We start from the raw sequence: 19,181 nt of genomic DNA, 5'->3' as shown, positions 1-19,181 counted from the left end.
CTCAGAGCTTCCTGTGTTCCCCTGTACAAAACTAAAAATCAAGATATAAACAAAAGGATACCGCAGATGCCTTCAGATTGTTTTTTAGCCTTTTCCTGGCCTCTCTTTTGAGTCTGTCATTTACCTAATCCAGGCATACCTTTCTTGACCTAGTAGATGTCTATCAACTGTTGTGTCCACACCTAGAAAATCAAGTGCCCTATTAAGAAGCTGTACTTTACAAAAAAAAAAAAAAAGCCTCTGGATTTCTTTGACCAGTTCTTCAACTGACAGAAAATTGTGAAGCACTTTTAGACTTTTGTTTTTCATAATTGACAATACGAACGTCTGTTCTAGGTGCTACCTGTAACACAAAGGTCAGTAACACGTAGTTGATCATGGTCATTGACAGTTTGGGTGCACAGATATCTGCGGTACAGATCCAAATGTCAACTCTTATAAAAGTTACACCCAGTTGAATACCCAGTGTTGGACAAGGAAGGGATATCTGGTTGAGAAAAAGAAAAGGCAAGGGAGATTATGTTTCAGATGGGCCTTAAAAAATAGACAGGCCCAGTAGAGTGGCTCACACCTGTAATCCTAGCACTTTGGGAGGCCAAGGAGGGAAGATTGTTTGATCGCAAGAGTTAGAGACCAGCCTAGGCAACAGAGCAAGACCTTGTCTCCACAAAAAATGAAAAATTTAATTAGCCGGTCACAGTAGCTCACACCTGTTATCCCAGCTACTCAGGGACTGAGGAGGATCGCTCAAATCCAAGAGGTCAAGGCTGCAGTGAGCCGTGATCGTGCCACTGCACTCCAACCTGGGCCACAGAGTGAGACTGTGCCTCAAAAAAACAAAAAAGAATGGACAGAATCGAGGCGGCCAAAGATGAAAAAGGAAAGGATTCCAGATATAGGGACCAGCGTGAGCCAAAGCCCAGAGGAGGAAAAGCCCAGATTAGTTACAGTGGGCATGAGGGACTCGGGTGGGGAAAAAGCAAGCTGGAAAGATAGCCTGGGGTGTGTTTTCAAGAAAGAAGGGGTAAATGTTATAAGGCAGCAACAGCTTTGCTTTGGAAGATTCTCTGCCCTTCTGTGAAATTTTCCAGTGGAGACCTGGAAAACAAGGAGACTCCTTAGGAGACTCCCTAACTGGAGAGAGGGGATTAAAGCCTCTTTGCAGTTAAAGTGCTTTAGCTACAGAATGTAAGGTTTGAGGCTAAAGACAGGGAACAGTAATGTGAGGAAGAAAATGTCATGAAAAGAAACGTGTTTCTCAAGTGTCAGGAACCGTTATTTTGTGAGCCATTAGCACATTAGAAAGCACACTTGTCAGAGAATATAAACATCATTCCATTTTTCTTCTTTACTCAGTTTCTCTCTCTGAAAATGAAAGCGCAGTCACAGGATCTACACAAACTTGGAAACCTTTTTCACACCAGGAGGTAGAATTTACTTGATTCTTTCTAACTTACTGAGACAACCACCTCCTCCTGAGCAAGATCAGACCCTTCTCTCGACATGAACCTCTGGTAGCATGGGCAGGGAACCTCAATAACCAGAGCACCCTGTATGTAGAAGCACTTTGTCCCCAGATCCTGCACTTTAACACCGGAGAAATTAGCCCTGGACACCACTCTTTTTTTTTTCTTGAGACAGAGTCTCTCTCTGTCGCCCATGCTGGAGTGCAGTGGTGTGATCTCAACTCACTGCAACCTCCACCTCCCAATTCAAGCAATTCTCATGTCTCATGCCTCACCCTCCCAAGTAGCTGGGACTACAGGTGCGTGCCACCACGCCTGGCTAATTTTTTTGTATTTTTAGTAGAGACAGGGTTTCACCGTATTGGTCAGGCTGGCCTCGATCTCGTGGCCTCATGATCCGCCCACCTTCCTCTCTAAGTGCTAGAATTACAGCCATGAGCCACCGCACCTGGCCCTGGATACCACTCTTTACAGCTGTGTGGTCTTGGGCAGCATGCTAAACCCTTCTGAGCGTCAGTCTTCTTGCCTTTAAGTGATTATAATAAATACCACACGAGACTGTTGTAAAGAAAATTAGCCGGGCGTGATGGTGCACAGCTGTAGTCCTGACTAGTAGGGAAGCTGAGGCACTAGAATCACTTGAACCCTGGAGGGAAAGGTTGCAGTGAGCTGAGAATCGTGCCACTGCACTCCAGCCTCGGCAACAGAGCAAGATTCTGTCTCAAAAAAAAAAAAAGACTGTTGTAAAGATTAAATTAGTTTAACTAAAACGTGCAAGTGTGGTGCTTGGCATTGAGTGTGCACTTAAAACGTAATAGATATATAGATAGCTTTTTTATGAGGGAAGTGAGTAAAATGGTGTAGGAAGAAATATCACTGGATTGTTATCAAGAAACTTGGAATTCAGAACTGGCTTTGGTTACCTTAACGAGCTGAATGACCCTGAGGCAGTCTCTTACTGATTATAGACCTTGGTTCTATTTCTCAGAAGAGGCAAAGAGACCTGATAACCTCCAAGCTCTTTTGTCCAGCCTTAGCATTCTGTGATGATATGAAAGTATTTTTCCATTACTCACAGTCTGTTCAAACTCAGCTTACTTTAACATCAAGGCAAGATTGACAGGTTAGTTACCAATTTTTTTTTTTTTTTTTTTTTTTGAGACGGAGTTTTTCTCTTGGTGTCCAGGCTAGAGTGCAGTGGCATGATCGTGACTCACTGCAATTTCCGCCTCCCGGGTTCAAGCAGTTCTTCTGCCTCAGCCTCCCAAGTAGCTGGGATTACAGGCGTGTGCTACCATGCCCAGCTAATGTTTGTATTTTTAGTAGAGACGGGATTTCACCGTGTTGGCCAGCCTGGACTTGAACTCCTGACCTCAGGTGATCCTCCTGCCTCGGCCTCCCAAAGTTCTGGGATTACAGGCATGAGTAGTTACCAATTTTTTAAGGGATGGTAGTTTGAGATTACCAATGATGTTCCATTCATATATGATATCCGCACTTCACCTTTTGAAACATGACTCTCATAAGTTGAGGGAAATTCAGTTTTTCCCCTAACTTTTCTTAATTTGTTTTTATGATGTAGCATTGTAATTAAGATCAAGATTAAAGCTAGATTGCCAAATTCAACTATTAGCTCTGCCATTTATGTGTCATAACCTACCCCATGCATTTAAATACATTAATATATGTAATGTCCATAGTCCAGCATCTGGCACATAGTAAGCATTCAGTAAATGCTAGTAGTAGTTATCAGAAAAATGAAAAACATGCTCTCCTAAAATCCCAGCATGCTGAATGTTTAAAGTATCTTCAATACACATTTTTTGTTTGAATCACTTTGTGTGTAGGTAACATAATTTTAATTAGAGTATAGTAAAAATGTGATACTATTCTTTATTATATTGTAAGCATATTCTATGTTGCTCTGAAATCTTATAAGCATCTTCTATGTTGCTTTAAAATTTTATTTAATATCTTCTGTTTGATCAGGCCAGTATTGTTTTCTTAGCCATTCATCTACTTGTATTTAATTTTACATTTAGATAATTTCTAATATTTCATTATTGTAAGTAATGCTGCAATGCAATTATAATGCTATAATGGACATTATATATACTTCTTTTGAAGTACGTATTTCTTTGGGATAAAAATACAAGAGGAATATTTCTGAGTCAAACACTGAATATTTCTATGATCATTGATACAAATTGCCAAATTGCTTTCTAAAAGAATATTAATATTTTACATTGCTAGCAGCAATGTATGAGTACTTTCTTTATCACAATGTAGCCAGAATCAGAAGTTTTAATTTTTTAATACTTTACCAATAAATATAACATATCTCATTGTTTTCTTTTGTATTTTATCAGCACTGTTGAATGCTTGTCCAGATTTTTATTAACTATATCTATTGTGCATATAGTATGTATATACTTTGCCCTTTTATCTCTTGGTTACTTGATAATTTACTTGTTTTGTCTGAGCTTTTTAGATAATAAAGGAATTAACCTTTTCTTTTTTTTTTTTTTTTTTTGAGACGGAGTCTCGCTCTGTCTCCCAGGCTAAAGTGCAGTGCCGCGATCTCGGCTCACTGCAAGCTCCGCCTCCCGGGTTCACGCCATTCTCCTGCCTCAGCCTCCCGAGTAGCTGGGACTACAGGCGCCCGCCACTGCGCCCGGCTAATTGTTTGTATTTTTAGTAGAGACGGGGTTTCACCGTGGTCTCCATCTCCTGACCTTGTGATCCGCCCACCTCGGCCTCCCAAAATGCTGGGATTACAGGCGTGAGCCACCGCGCCCGGCAGGAATTAATCTTTATTGCATGTGATATTTCACGCAAATGTGTTTCTCAATCTAATTTCAGTTTTCTTTTAGGTATTTTATTCTTGGTTGCATAGAGAGTTTATAGTTTCAATATAGTTCGCCTTGTTTGTTTTTCATTTTGTGATTTCTTGATCATTTCTAAATGTAAAATTAGGTACTACAGATATTTGATAAGTACTTTCTTATGTAGAATTGGGTTAATTTGGAGACTTCCTTTTTAATTCTATATATCTATATTTCCCTTTTTACAATGATAATACATTTTTTTTACCTTAATTTAATTGTCTGGCAGTACTCGTAAAACTCGCAATTACTTTTCTCTAATTGATAGTCTTCGTTTATATTGGATGCTATAATGGATATCTTCACAGACTAAATTACACACCTTAAAAACCATACTTCAGCAGTTTCCCCCCTTCTTTTCAGCTTCATCTCTTTTCCTCCTCTACTAGATCTTTCTCAACAGCATACCAACGTGCTATTATTTCTCTCACCTTAAAAAAAATCTTTTAACCTACTATACTTTTCATCTTATCACCCCATTTCTCTCTGTATCTTTAAAGCAAAACTTCCTCAAAAGAATAGTCCAAGCCAGGCACAGTGGCTCACGCTTGTAATCCCAGCACTTTGGGAGGCTGAAGCGTGCAGATCGCCTGAGCCCAGGAGTTCGAGCCCAACCCAGGCAACCTGGTGAAACCCCATCTCTACAAAAAATACAAAAATAAATAAAAAATAAAAATTAGCTGGGTGTGGTGGTACATGCCTGTAATCCGGACTACAATGGATGCTGAAGTGGTAGAATCACTTGAGCCTGGGATGTTGAGGCTGCAGTGAGCCATGAGCATGCCACTGCACTCCAGCCTGGGCAAAAGAATGAGACCTTGTCTCAAAAAAAAAAAAAAAGAATTAAAAAAAAAAAGATAGTCTATACACCATCTTCAGTTTCTTTCCTTCAGGGTACTCTGGAACCCATACGTTTAGACTTCTCTCTCCTTCCACTTCACTGAAATTGCCCTTCGCAGATCAACAGTGACTGCCACTTGGCCAAATTGTTTAGTCCTCATCTGACTTAGCAGCAGCTTTTGATACAATTGCTCACTTTCTCCTTGAAGTATTTTCTTCACTTGGTTTCCAAGAAACCTTGCTTTTTTTTGTTTTCTTTGTAACTCACCGGCCACTCCCTTCTCAGCCTACCTGGCACATTTCTCCACGTTCCCTGACTTCTTGAAGTTGTTAAAGTTGGCATGTCAAGGGGATCAGTCCTTAGACCATTTTCTCTTTTCTATTTGTAGTCCTTTAAGGATTCCCATTAATTTACATTTCCAACCCAGATCTCTCTGCTGAACTCTGTGATCATATTTTCAGCTGCGTTCTTCATTCCACTTGGAAACACCTGAAAGTCAGGCCGAACTTAAGACATCCAAAACTAGGCTCTTGAGCTTCCTTCCCCATCTGGCTCCTCTGGCAGCCTTCCCCTACTCTGTTAATGGCAGCTCCACCTTCTAGCAGCTCAGGCCAAAGACCTTGGGATCATACCATCCTTGATTCCTCTCTTTCTCTAGTTCCCTGCATTGAATCCACAAATCTTGTTGACTCTGCTTTCAAAATAGATCCTGTACTCACCACTTTTACATATACCATTCTAGTCCAAGCCAACATCATCTCTGAAATACGTTGTAGTAGCATAGCTTCCTGTGTCTGCCCTTGTCCCTCCTCCACAGCAGCCAAAATAGTCCTGTTGAAACCCAGGTCAAGTCACGTGACTCATCTGCTTACAACCCTCTGATGACTTCCTTCCTCACTCAGGGAAGCCAAGTCCTTATGATAGTCTACAAACAGGAAATGATCTGGACTTTTTTTCCATCTCAAACCTTTGTCTCCACCTGCCCGCTGCCGTTAACTCCAGCCACAGTGGTCTCTGGACTCCTCTAACACACTTCTTACCTGAGAGCCTGGGCACTTGATGGCCCCTGCCTCAGTGCACTTCCCACTGATACCGTCCTGCCTCATTCCCTCGCTTCCTTCAGGTGTTCGCTTTCTCAGTGACACCAGCACTCCTGCTTTCCTTCCCTGCTCCGTTGTCTGTAGTATTTAGTACTTCACTTCTTTAATCTATCATCTGTCTTCTCCAACTAGAAAATAGTCTCCATGAGGGAGGCCTTTTCTCTGATATGTTCATTGCACACAAAAGAAGCTCAATGAATATTTTCTGCAGTAAGAGAATGAAAATAATGAATGTGAACTATAAATTACAGAACTATTGATAGTAAATATTATGCCTCATGAATTTGGGGACTGCCTTTTTTCCCTCCTCCAGAGCTTATTTCACAATTAATTTTTCTCATGAAAGCTGCAGTGAATGAATTATTTGGAAAGAGAGACTGAAAGGATTGCAGCATTGAATAAAAGTTTTTTTCACTAATGAGCCTCTTTCCAGACACACTTATTCCAGATAGGGAAAAGAGAAAAGCCTCTGCATTTGTACTGTTACTAAAAACAACCTCTTTCAGCCTTGGTAACCTAGCTAAAATTGTTTTGGAGATGGATAGGGAAGTAGGATTGGATACCTTAACAAATATAGGAAAGAAAATAGAATAATATGACTGGAAGTGAATGTCATTCTTGTATTTATTTAATTTATTGATTTTAGAGACAGGGTTTCACTCTGTCACCCAGGCTGGAGTTCAGTGCAGTGACATGATCCTAGTTCACTGGAGCCTCAAACTCCTGAGCTCAAGCAATCCTCCTACCTCAGCCTCCCAGGTAGCCAGGACTAGAGGCATGCGCTACCACACCCAGCTAATTTTTTTGTTTTACTTTTGTAGAGATGGGCATCTTGCTATATTACCCAGGCTGGTCTCTAACTCCTGACCTCAAGCATTCCTACCACCTTGGCCTCCCAAAGTGCTGGGATTACAGGTTTGAGCCACTGCCCCAGCCATGAATGTCTTTTTTTTTTTTGAGACTGAGTTTCGCTCTTGTTGCCCAGGCTGGCATGCAATGGTGCGATCTTGGCTCAATGCAACCTCCACCTCCTGGGTTCAAGCAATTCTCCTACCTCAGCCTCCCAAGTAGCTGGGATTACAGGTGGCCACCACCATGCCCAGCTAATTTTTGTATTTTTAGTAGAGACGGAGTTTCACCATGTTGGCCAGGCTGGTCTCGAACTCCTGACCTCAGGTGATCCACCTGCGTTGGCCTCCCAAAGTGCTGGGATTACAGGCGTGAGCCATCGCACCCTGACGAATGTCATTTTTATATTCATCTTTGCTATAATATAGCAAGAGAATATACCATTTGTTAGGGTATATGTTTGTTAAGTTTATGATAGGATTAATGAAAAACATCCTAATTTTTAAATCTTTATGGAAGTTTGAGGGCAGTCACAATTATATGAGTGATATTTTTCTTCCTTTATATGTGCTTTAAATTTTTTAACTGGTTATAAAATCTCAATGATATCTAAAATATTTTCTTTCAATTAGGTTAAGGTAGATTTTGTCTTTACCATTTTTTATGAGATCCATATGTGAATAGCTTATGTGTTCATGAGTTGTATCTAAGAATAAGATATTTACATTGCTGTTAGACAATGAGAAATAAGGTAAATAGGAACAATGATGTTTTTAAGAAAATTGAAAAGTTGACATTTAAAAAATATATGTAGGAAATGTCCTGTAAGAGGTCATCTTTTCTGTCTTCTTTCATTAAGAAAGAAAACACATTCTAAACTATTGGGTCTTGTTTTCACTGCATGGGCTAGAACTTCCAACAAGATTCCTTTATTAGCCTGCATTTCAGAAACAATTTGCTTTTGTCCATTTTTTGTTACTGCTGCTCTGTTAGCTATTTCTTTTTCCACTGTATTTTAAACCCTTTTAGGATGGAGATTTTTATATTCTTTACTTTTGGTATAGATGAAACTGTTCAAATAAATGGTATATTACAACAACAGTGGCATAAATGAGTATTTTAAATATCTTAAAAGAAGTATATTATTGTTTTGATCATTTCATGGAAAAAGATTACTGTTGATTCATAACAGAACATGAGCTTACTTTTATGTCATTGATTACACATTTGCACTAAACTAATCCTTTCATACAACTTTTGAGATAAATGAGGTTAAAGATAAAAATTTTTGTTATAAAATTTTTCATGTTTACAAAACTTAACTGTTAAGGCTTTATGCATACTTATCCCTATTACTGAAGTAAATTTACCAGTTTCGGTCATGTTGTTATATTTACAGAGGCAACTATGACTGAAAGTCAGACGAGATGGCATACTCACTAAAATACTGTGAACAAGGAAAACAGTAGCAATCAGGATGGAATTATCCAACAGTGGTTAGAGATTATTTTATGTAATGAGTAGACCAGCTAACGTTAGAATGTTATATAGCCATTCATAATTATTTTCAAAGTACTTTTCATTTCATTGAAGATCCTTTTAATATGTCACAGTTTCTTGACCTCAGCATTATTCATATTTTTGAGTGGATAATTCTCTGTTGTGAGAGACTGTCCTATGCATTGTGGTATGTTTAGCAGTATCCTCCAGTTATGACAGCCAAAAATGGCTCCAGATATGGAATTGACATATGTCACCTAGTGGGCAAAACTGCCACTGGTTGGGAACCACTGTGTTGAGTAAAAAGGGAAGAAAATAAATATATGGAGAGGGCATGAGGCTTAAAACTGTACTGTCCCATATGGTTACTTGTGGCTATTTAAATGTAAATTTAAAAAAATTAAATTTCTCAATACACTAGCCACATTTCAAGTGCTCAGTAGCTATGTGAATGCTTATCTTATTCTGTGCTACCTTGCTGGGCAGAATAAAAATAGAACATTTTCATCATCACAGAGTTCTGTTGAAGTGATCCCTTACAAGATATAGTCCGCCCAGCATCTCCACCTGAAAATGGCTGTTATTTTCTATTTGCTGCTTCTATGTATTTTATGAGAGAAATTCTATAATGATATTTGGAAATTCACAAGTATCTTAGGATAGCTGTGGCTTGAGAATTTTCTATATAAAAATACTGTTGCTACTTGAAGAAAATAAATTACTGTTGCTGATCAATCTGTCACAATCTTTTTTATTATTTCAAAATTCCTATTTTCATGTTTACAGAGAATTTCTAAAAATTAATGAAAACTACTGATATAGTACTTTGAAAATTTTTTTTATACTCATATATTCTGCACATCAGGTACTATATTCTATACTTTTTAGCCTGTAAATGAAGTATGACTTACAAGTTACAGTTTTCCTGGTCTTAGAATTTATTAAGACATTAGGATTGAAATACAGAGCTGAAGGTTATCACTATGTTGCTTTTCTTAACAACAGCGTAATTGACTCTGCAGAATCAAAACTATCAAGCAAGTCATAAAAGTCATAGGACAAATATAACCATAATAGGTTTATGCTAACCAATAATTCAAAACATAATCTTAGGAAATATTCAGATATATTAATACGGAGAGCATTAGCACTTTCAAGTAATGATGTGTTCATTTTAGGAAAGAATTATTTTCACAAACAAAGCATTCTGCTATGGAAATTTCATTAACCTTTTATTTTTATTTATTTATTTTTGAGACAGAGTCTCACTCTTTTGCCCAGGCTGGAGAGCAGTGGCACCTGCCTCCCGGGTTCAAGCAATTCTTTTGCCGCAGCCTCCCGAGTAGCTGGGACTACAGGTTGTGCCACCATGCCCAGCTAATTTTTGTATTTTTAGTAGAGACAGGATTTCACCATGTTGGCCAGGCTGGTCTTGAACTCCTAACCTTGCCATCCACCCGCCTTGGCCTCCCAAAGTGCTAGGATTACAGGCGTGAGCCACCGCGCCCAGCTCCTCATTAACTTTTTATAATGTCACATTTCTAGGAAATGTATGAGTTGTGGGGCTGATACAGCCAAGTACGACAAACTGGGTCGCTTAAACAACTGATTTTTATTGTCTCACAGTTCTGGAGTCTAGAAACCAAGACCAAGGTGTGGACAGGATTGGTTTCTTCTGAACCTGAGGGCTGTGGGGCAGAATCTGCTCGTGGGTCTCCCTGAGCCTCGGGTGGTTTGCTGGCCATCTTTGAGTTGTAGATGCATCACCGTGATCTCTCCCTTCATCTTCACGTGGTGTCCTCCCTTTGTGCATGTCTCTGTGTCCAAATTTTCTCTTGTTAATGAGGGAACAAGTCATATTGAATTAGTCATATTGGACACCCTAATTAGCTCATTTTAACTTGATTACTATCTCTGTAAAGACCCTATCTCCAAATACAAGGTCACATCCTGACCTTGTAATGGGTAAGGTCCCCAACATACATGATGAGGAGGGGGGCACAATTCAATCCCTAACAATCTCTTTTTCATATCCTGAGAAAATTAACGTGCCAAGGAACAGTTTTAGGGATTGGATTAGAAAAGGAGAAAAAAGGCCGGACGCAGTAGCACACGCCTGTAATCCCAGCACTCTGGGAGGCCGAGGCGGGTGGATCACGAGGTCAGGAGATTGAGACCATCCTGGCTAACACCGTGAAACCCCATCTCTACTAAAAATACAAAACATTAGCCGGGCATGGTGACCGGCGCCTATAATCCCAGCTACTCGGGAGGCTGAGGCAGGAGAATGGCGTGAACCCGGGAGGCGGAGCTTCCAGTGAGCCGAGATCGTGCCCAGCCTGGGCGACTAAGGGAGACTCCGTCTCAGGAAAAAAAAAAAAAAAAAAAAAAAAAAAAAAAATCTGGAGTTCCAGACCAGCCTGGGCAACATGGTGAAACCCTGTCTCTACAAAAAGTACAAAAATTAGCCGGGCATGATGGCATGCGCCTGTAGTCCCAGCTACTCAGAAGGCTGAGGTGGAAGGATCCGTTGAGCCCAGGAGGTAAAGGCTGCAGTGAGCTAGGATCGTGCCACTATACTCCAGCCTGGGCAACAGAGGGAGACCCTGTCTCATAAAAAAGAAAAGGAGAAAAAAAGTCTGACAAACTAACTGTCTTAATATAATTTTAGAGTCATCACATGGGGAAGGGGGCAGATTTTTCTGTTATTGTGAAACCAAGGTTAAAGGTAGATCTTATAAGGAAGCCAGTTTTATTCAATATATTGAGGAAAACTTTATAACATCTAAAATTGTTCAACTTTGAGACTGCCAACCTCATGATTGCAGTGGCATAAGGTAGGGTAGAAACATCACTAGAGGCATAAAGGTAGGGTAGAACCCTAGTTGAAGATCTTAAACTATACTTCTTTTATGTTTCCCATGGTGGATCAGAGATAAAATTTGGAATGCACTTTCACCAAAACTGTGAAGTGGGCAAACTGACTCTGTTTAACCTTGAAGAGGCCCACAGGAACCACAAGCCTAGTCATTCTTGAGAGTTGACATAAAGAAAGTGCAGATATGGGAATAAAATAGAATATTTGGTGATACTTGCCTAATGGATACCATTATTGTCATGATCAGTTCTTCACTGCTTTGTGGCTGTGGTCTTTATTTTCTGCTTAGGGAGCTGATCAGTATCAGTATTGCTGAACATGCTTCCAAGTTGTTCATTCAGTATTTTTTATTTGCATTATATTTTTAGCTATTAATTTTCATCAACCATATATTTTTCTGGTTTTCTGAAATACAGGGACTTTCTGTTTTAACTTTGTGTACCTAAGTTAATTTTGCAAATAGAAATGATAATGATTTTAGGATGTTTAATGGATCGTGAGTGAATGAAAGTACTCTATAAAGATATACCTACCTGTAAGTCCACATGAGAGAGCCTTAGAAGTATGTAAATCTCTTTTTTGTTTTTTGTTTTTTTTTTTGAGACAGAGTCTTGCTCTGTCTCCCAGGCTGGAGTGCAGTGGCGTGATCTCGGCTCACTGCAAGCTCTGCCTCCTGGGTTCAGGAAGCTCTCCTGCCTCAGCCTCCCGAGTAGATGGGATTACAGACGCCCACCACCATGCCAGCTAATTTTTTGTATCATTAGTAGAGAAAGGGTTTCACCATGTTGGCCAGGCTGGTCTCAAACTCCTGACCTCAAGGTGATCTGCCCACCTCGGCCTCTCAAAGTGCTGGGATTACAGACATGACCCACCGAGCCTGCCCTGGAACTTAAAGAACCTGAAAATATTAAGGTGTGAAATAAAGTTATATGAGAAAAATAGTCTGAAAGTTCTGTGTAGAGATATTCTAAAAAAAATCTGATCTTTCCTTGCAAGTAAAAATGAGAAATTTACATTGGAAATAAACCTTTTTTGTCTGCAAAGATTATGCTTATTATGACAAAATAATTCCTAAGAATTTCTAGATCTTATGTCTTGAAGTATTATTTTTTATTATTATTATTTGTTTTTTAGAGACAGGGTCTCCCTCTGTTGCTCAGGCTGGAGTGCAGTGGCACAATCATAGTTCACTGTAACCTCAAATCCCTGGACTCCAGCTATCCTCCTGCTTCCGCCTCCTAAGTAGCTAGAATTGTAGGCCCACACCACCACACACAGCTAATTTTTTATTTTTTGTAGAGATAGGGCCTTGCTATGTGACCCAGACTGTTCTTGAACTCCTGGCCTCAAGTGATCCTCCTTCCTTGGTCTCCCAAAGTGATGGAATTACAGGCATCAGCGACTACAACCAGTTTTGAATATTTTATGTAGTAAATGGGATGCAAATACTGCCTTGTTTCAATTGGTTTCCTATAAGTTTAAGATACCGCTGTATTGTCTTTCTGTAAATCTGTACCCAGTTGCCTCAGATTTTTGCTGGTGACCAATTCTTACAGTGCTTTAACTAAAATAGCTCACTTAAAACTGGGATCAGAAAAATATAGGCTAGTAAACCATTTTAAGAGTAATGGTTACAACAGAGACCTTGAGTTCCTGAATGACTGAGAAATATAAAGGAAATACTGAAAATGAAATGACCTATAACCCTGCAAGTGACACTGCCTAGACACACTTTTTAAGTGTGTGATGAGGGCAGGAACTGTATGAGAAAGGAAAGCAGTCAGTTTTTTCCTTTGAGGACTTCAGTTATGCTCTCCCACTTCAAAGTATGCCATCACTGTCACTTCGCCTCTCTTTTATTCTTTCCTCACCTTTATCTCTGGGTTTTTCTTTTTCCTTCATTCTCAATAAAAGTAGGAAGAGAATGGTATGGTCTCTGTCATGTGAAGAAAAATAACAATTTTTACGGATTAGAAATATAATCTATTGTTTCCAAACTAACAGAAGAGAAGAAAGGAGGCTAAAGAGATACTGAAGGCCAAAATAAAGGGGTCAAGTAGGTGAGAGAGATATAACGGGAAAAAAAGATGGTAGAAATGGGTTCAAATATATCAATAATAACAATAAATGTCAACAGATTATATCTTCCTGTTAAAAGACAGACTAAAATACTGGAGGGAAAAGAACTATAAAGTATAAAACATGATTGAAAGATAAAAGGATATATCTGAATAAATGTATAGTTTATGTTAATTGGTCAATATTAATTAATGATTATCAGTCCTCCTAAAACGTCTTTAAATTTAATGGAATTCCAACAGGATTTTTATTGTTGTTTTCATGAAACCTGATAGGCTAATTACCTATAAAGTTCATACGAAAGAGTAAAAGCCCCAGAATCAATAAGACAACTGTGAAGAACAAGGAATAAAGACTTCTACTATTACATATCATGATTTATTATAATGTAGGAATTAATGACAGTGTAGTATTGTTGCTGTGATTGACAGTAGACTTAATAGAACATATAACAAATCCAGAAATTAACCCAAGCTTGCAAGGAATCTGATATGACAGTGGTAGAATTCAAAATCAATGGGAAAGTATAGCTAACTTAATAAATAGCGTTGGGATAATTGGTTATCTCTCAGAAAAAAATAAAGTAAAATAAAGATCTTTACTACACAGCAGACTCAAAAATAAATCGTAAGTGTATTATCTGCCCAAGTGTAAAAACTACAGCACTTAAACTTTTGGAAGAAAAGGTAAGAGAATATCACAACTTGGTAGAGAAGAATTTTTTAGACCCTACAACAAACCATAGAGGAAGCAACAGATATATTTGTCTACATGTTTTATAGCCTACCATGTATCCGATGCTCATTCTGTGTCAAGCATTATTCTAAGCAGTTTCAAACTAATTTGTTTCTGTCTCACAACCATCATCATGATACAGGTACTGCTGTTGTGTTCATTTCACCAATGAGAAACCTCAGGCTTAGAAATGTGAAATAATTTGCCCAAAGTGGTCACACAGCTGCCAAGTAGCAAAGCTATGTGGCAGTCTAGCTGCAGACATAGACCCTAATGTGCTATAATTTACACCTGTTATTTTAAGTCCTCCTTGTTGAGATAGAATTTATATACAATAATTTCTATGTGTTTCATCAAATGTGTACACTCCCATATCATCACCCTATCAAGATTCAGTTTACATTGTCCACAGTGGTGGTTGAATGTCCATTTCCATTAGATTCACCATTCCTGATAAAAATTTTATCTCTGTCTGTGTGAAAAGTATCTAAATTATTTAAAATATCCTCAGGATATGGAATTTTAAAAGCTAATTAGAAACTCATATTGCTGCTTTCTCAATTCCTTTCTAACTTGGGGCAAGGAAGGAGGGTGCAATGGGAGAAGCCAGCACTAGAATTGTTGCCCAATGAGAGTAAAAACTGTCAATAGTTACATATTACATACTGTCAATAGTTAGATAACTAACAAAGGATAATAATCAGAAGAGAAAAAGAATTATTTAAAATCAGTAAGAAAAAAAGATAACCTAAAAAGAAAAGTGGACGAATGAACTGGTATCTCATAGAAGAGGAAGCCAATGGCAACTAGACATATAAAAAGATAGACAAAACTCATTAGTTTTCAAGAAAATGTAAATTATAACCACATTGAAATTCCATTTCACACTTACTAGATTGCAAAAATTAAGAAGTCTGAAAATACCAAGTGTTGGCAAAGATGTGTAGAGCAACAGGATTCTTTTCATGATGCCAGTAGGAGAGTAAGATGCTGGAACTGCTTTGGAAAACAATTTGGCCTTAACTTACAGTGTTAATCATTCACATACCCTATAACCCAGTAATTCCACAACTAGCTATATACCATCAAAGAAATTTGGCATATGCATCAAGAGACATTTGCAAGGATATTTATAGGAAAATTCTTAAAGCAAAAGTCTATGAAAAATAATAGTTTACGCAGACAGAAGAATTGGTAAGTAAACATTGGTTTATGTACAAAATGGAATATTATACAACAGGAACTACCACTTAGAAGCCTCAACTTAGACGACCGTTAGGAAAGTTATAGTGTGTGGTTTTTTAAAAAAAGAAAAAAAAAAGCAAGCCAGATATGATTACCTCCTTGGTATGAAAGCATTTTAAAGGCCCTATCATAGGCAAAACTGAACAATGTGTACTTTAATAATGTATATATACATATATATATTTAGCAAATCTATTTTTCGGAAAAGACAATAATGAGAAATTTTAGGATGGGGTTAGCTCTGGGAGTCTGGGAGAGGAAAGGGATCTGGAACAATGGTAATTGATATTCTGCTTCTTAAGTTGGATACCGGATTCACTGGGCTCATTTTACTATGCTTCATAACTTAGAAGTGTGTGTCATATATTCTTTTCCTTTGATCAATGATTACATTAAAAACATGTTTCACACTTGCAGTGCGTCAGGACCAAGATATCTACAGTAACTAAAGGGGCGAGCTTAGACAAGCAGGGAGCAGATAGCAACGGAAAGGAGAGGCTGATCCTGTCCCAGCCCATATGCTTCTTGCTGGTGTAGAGGCCAGTTTCAGTGCTGAGCCAGGCCACAGATGGAGGCAGGGAAGGGGCTGCACCTGTCATGATGAGTATGTGAACAGAAGGCCAAAACCTCTATGAAATCGCCAGGCAGGCTGTCTCTTGTCCTTTCTTTTTCTCAAAGCTGGTATGAATCCAAAGAAGAATGTCCAATTTCTTATTTACCCAAGGGATTTTTGAGGTTCTGGAAGTAAATACGTAGATAGCCACTTAAAAGCTTTCTTCCCGCCCCCCCCACCACTGATTTTTTTGTCTATTCAGGTGACAGTTGTTTTCTTGTCTATTCATTTGATATATGGGATATTGCTATAAAAAGAAAATGTCTAAAAAATGTGTAAATTAATGTGCCTGCACTATAGCTCCTTCCAGTTTAAGACAGGCCTAAGAGATAGTGTTGATATTGAAATGTAGAATAATATTCTTCACTCAACAGCTTCTGCTTCATATTTTTAATGATATTTCTTGCCTATTTTGTTAGTTTAGCTGATCAAAAATGTCACATTGCTTGAAACTCCGTAATACGTACATAAGAGTAATTTAAATTTTTGAGTTCTATTTCAGAGCAATTCCCCACAATTAGAAAGAATATAACATTAGCCCAGAATCTAGATGGTTCTAAACCTATCAGTGGGAGATAACATCTAATATTAACATTTTATACTTGATGTGTAGCTCTGATTCTTTATGCACACAGACTGTCATTTATATAAGGTGAGGAAAATCGGCCGGGTGCAGTGGCTCACACGTGTAATCCTGGCACTTTGGGAGGCCAAGGTGGGTGGAACACCTGAGGTCAGGAGTTCGAGATCAGCCTGGCCAACATGGCAAAACCCCATCTCTACTAAAAATGCAAAAATTGGCTGGGTGTGGTGGCACATGCCTGTAATCCCAGCTACTTGGGAGGCTGAGGCAGGAGAATTGCTTGAACCCAGGAGGCAGAGGTTGCAGTGAGCCAAGATCAAGCCACGGCACTCCAGCCTGGGCGAGAGAGCAAGACTCCATCTCAAAAAAAAAAAAGATGAGGAAAATGAACATTATTAAATGGTGAGTTTTCCATGTGTGTTTTCCATGTGGTCAACATTGCTGTGAGGGTGATCTGGCTAAGACATCTGTCACCTACTGATAGCCAGGATTTATTTGGCTTGTGAGACTGTCCCCTTGCTTCCTTGTCATTCCATGTGCTGTACTCACTTTATCAGTAGAGGACATTCACAGCCTCACTGCCCCTCAAGAACATAATCATGAGACATTAACTAGTAGATTTGCAGATCTGTTCATAAAGATTTCTAGTTCAAGAATTCAGAGTAACTAAATTTACTAGATTTCACTTGAAAAGTTATCTATACCTGTACTGCACTCCTACAGTTGCCCAGAAATACCGAAAGATTGCCAACTTTAGGTTAAATAACACCTTTTTGTGTGTGTGAAGAATGCTTGTCTACAAATGGGCCCTGAAATCAGTGACCATTTACTTCTTTTAGTCCTAACCAGGTTCTTGTTTTACTATAGGTTTATTAGGGTCTTATGTTTTACTAACATTTAATTTCTCAAGCCAATCCTAAAACTTTCTGATAAACAGGCAAAATTTTCTAACCATATTGACCCTTTGAATTTTGTAAGACAGGATAATTTACAATTACAGCTTTGAGCCAGAACAGTTTTATAGCTTTACCAATGTTGAAAATTGATGCTGTCATTTAATTTCAAAAACATGGTTGATAGACCATATATTTTTCATGTAACTTTAAGCTCTTAGAAAATCTTAAGAATCCAGGTACAGTGGTGTGTACCTATGGTCCCAGCTACTCAGGAGGCTGAGGCGGGAGGCTTTCTTGAGTCTAGCAGTTCGAGATCAGCCTGGGCAAGGCTAGCAAGACCCCATCTCTTTAAAAAAAATGTTAAATTATATTCACTGTTACTGAACACATGATAAATTAAGACTGTCCATTGTCATAGAGATGCTTTGGGTTCTTCATGTAGAATTAGAGCTTACAAAGTGTTATACAATATTTAAAAGCTTTAAAAATCCTTTCTCAGACTTCACTGCCGAAGATTCTGATTTAATTGATCTGGGATGGCACCTGGACATGGTTTTTTGCTAAAAAAATTCCCCAGGTGATTGGGTTGAAAAACATTACACTAGAGGATATGAGAGAAAACCTGGTAATTTTTTGAGAAATAGTAGTGTAGTGTCAGGAAACAGTGACAGAGCTGAGCTGCCAAATATTGTTACCATTTTAAAACAAGGCAACAAAAATTGTAAAATATTCTCGGTTCGATTTTCAGTGACTTGATGATATTAAAACAAGAAAATTTGAGCATCTAAAAATTATCTGAAGCTTAACAATAAGCAACATTAGTGGCCTATAAGGAAGTGATCTTTCCAGACAAACTTGGTTGGTCTTTTAAGATTGAATTACAGAAGTATTAGGAGAAAAGAATATAGTAGATGGACTGTCTGGATTTTATTGCAACATTCCCTACAGTACCTCATGAAATTCAACTTGGAAATGCATTTTATATTTCCAGTTAGTATGAGAACAAAGTCTAGCAAACAGCAAAATAACATATTTGTGAGATGGCTGTACAGCACATTTGTAGCAGTACACATTTAAGCTGCCTTGAAAAGATCATTTGTAAAATTTGTCAGTGTGGAGCTTTATGTTTGTTTTTAATTGAAATCATTTCATGCCTTTTAATGTATCCATAGTATTAAGACTGTAAACTAGAATGTGTTCTACATCTTGGTTAAAAAATAATATGTAATAAAAATCTGGAGAAGAGGGGGAAGGGAGAAGGGAGGAAGGATGCTTGAGGGCAAATTTTATCTTCCATAGCGGAAAGACAGATGCTGTTCAGAGTTGGAACACCAACCTTTCATAATCCTTTTCTTAAAAGATTATGTTAGACCCTGACATTTTTACTGATTAAGTACAATTTATTTATTCCTTCAGTTTTACTTATCGTCTATTAAATTTAAGCAAAATGTAATTTAAAGGTTTTTTGTTTTGTTTTGTTTTTTTAAATAGACAAGGTCTCACTCTGTCTC

The 19,181-nt window shown here is 38.4% G+C and overlaps 1 protein-coding gene across 1 annotated transcript in view; it reads left to right on the top strand.

The window, feature by feature from the left end:
* Positions 1 to 19,181, top strand: part of REEP3 (receptor accessory protein 3) — a 103,581-nt gene that overhangs the window by 1,373 nt on the left and 83,027 nt on the right.

This window comes from Macaca mulatta, chromosome 9, assembly GCF_049350105.2.
Source record: "Macaca mulatta isolate MMU2019108-1 chromosome 9, T2T-MMU8v2.0, whole genome shotgun sequence".
NCBI lineage: Eukaryota > Metazoa > Chordata > Mammalia > Primates > Cercopithecidae > Macaca > Macaca mulatta.
This window is presented reverse-complemented; position numbering and strand designations above follow the sequence as displayed.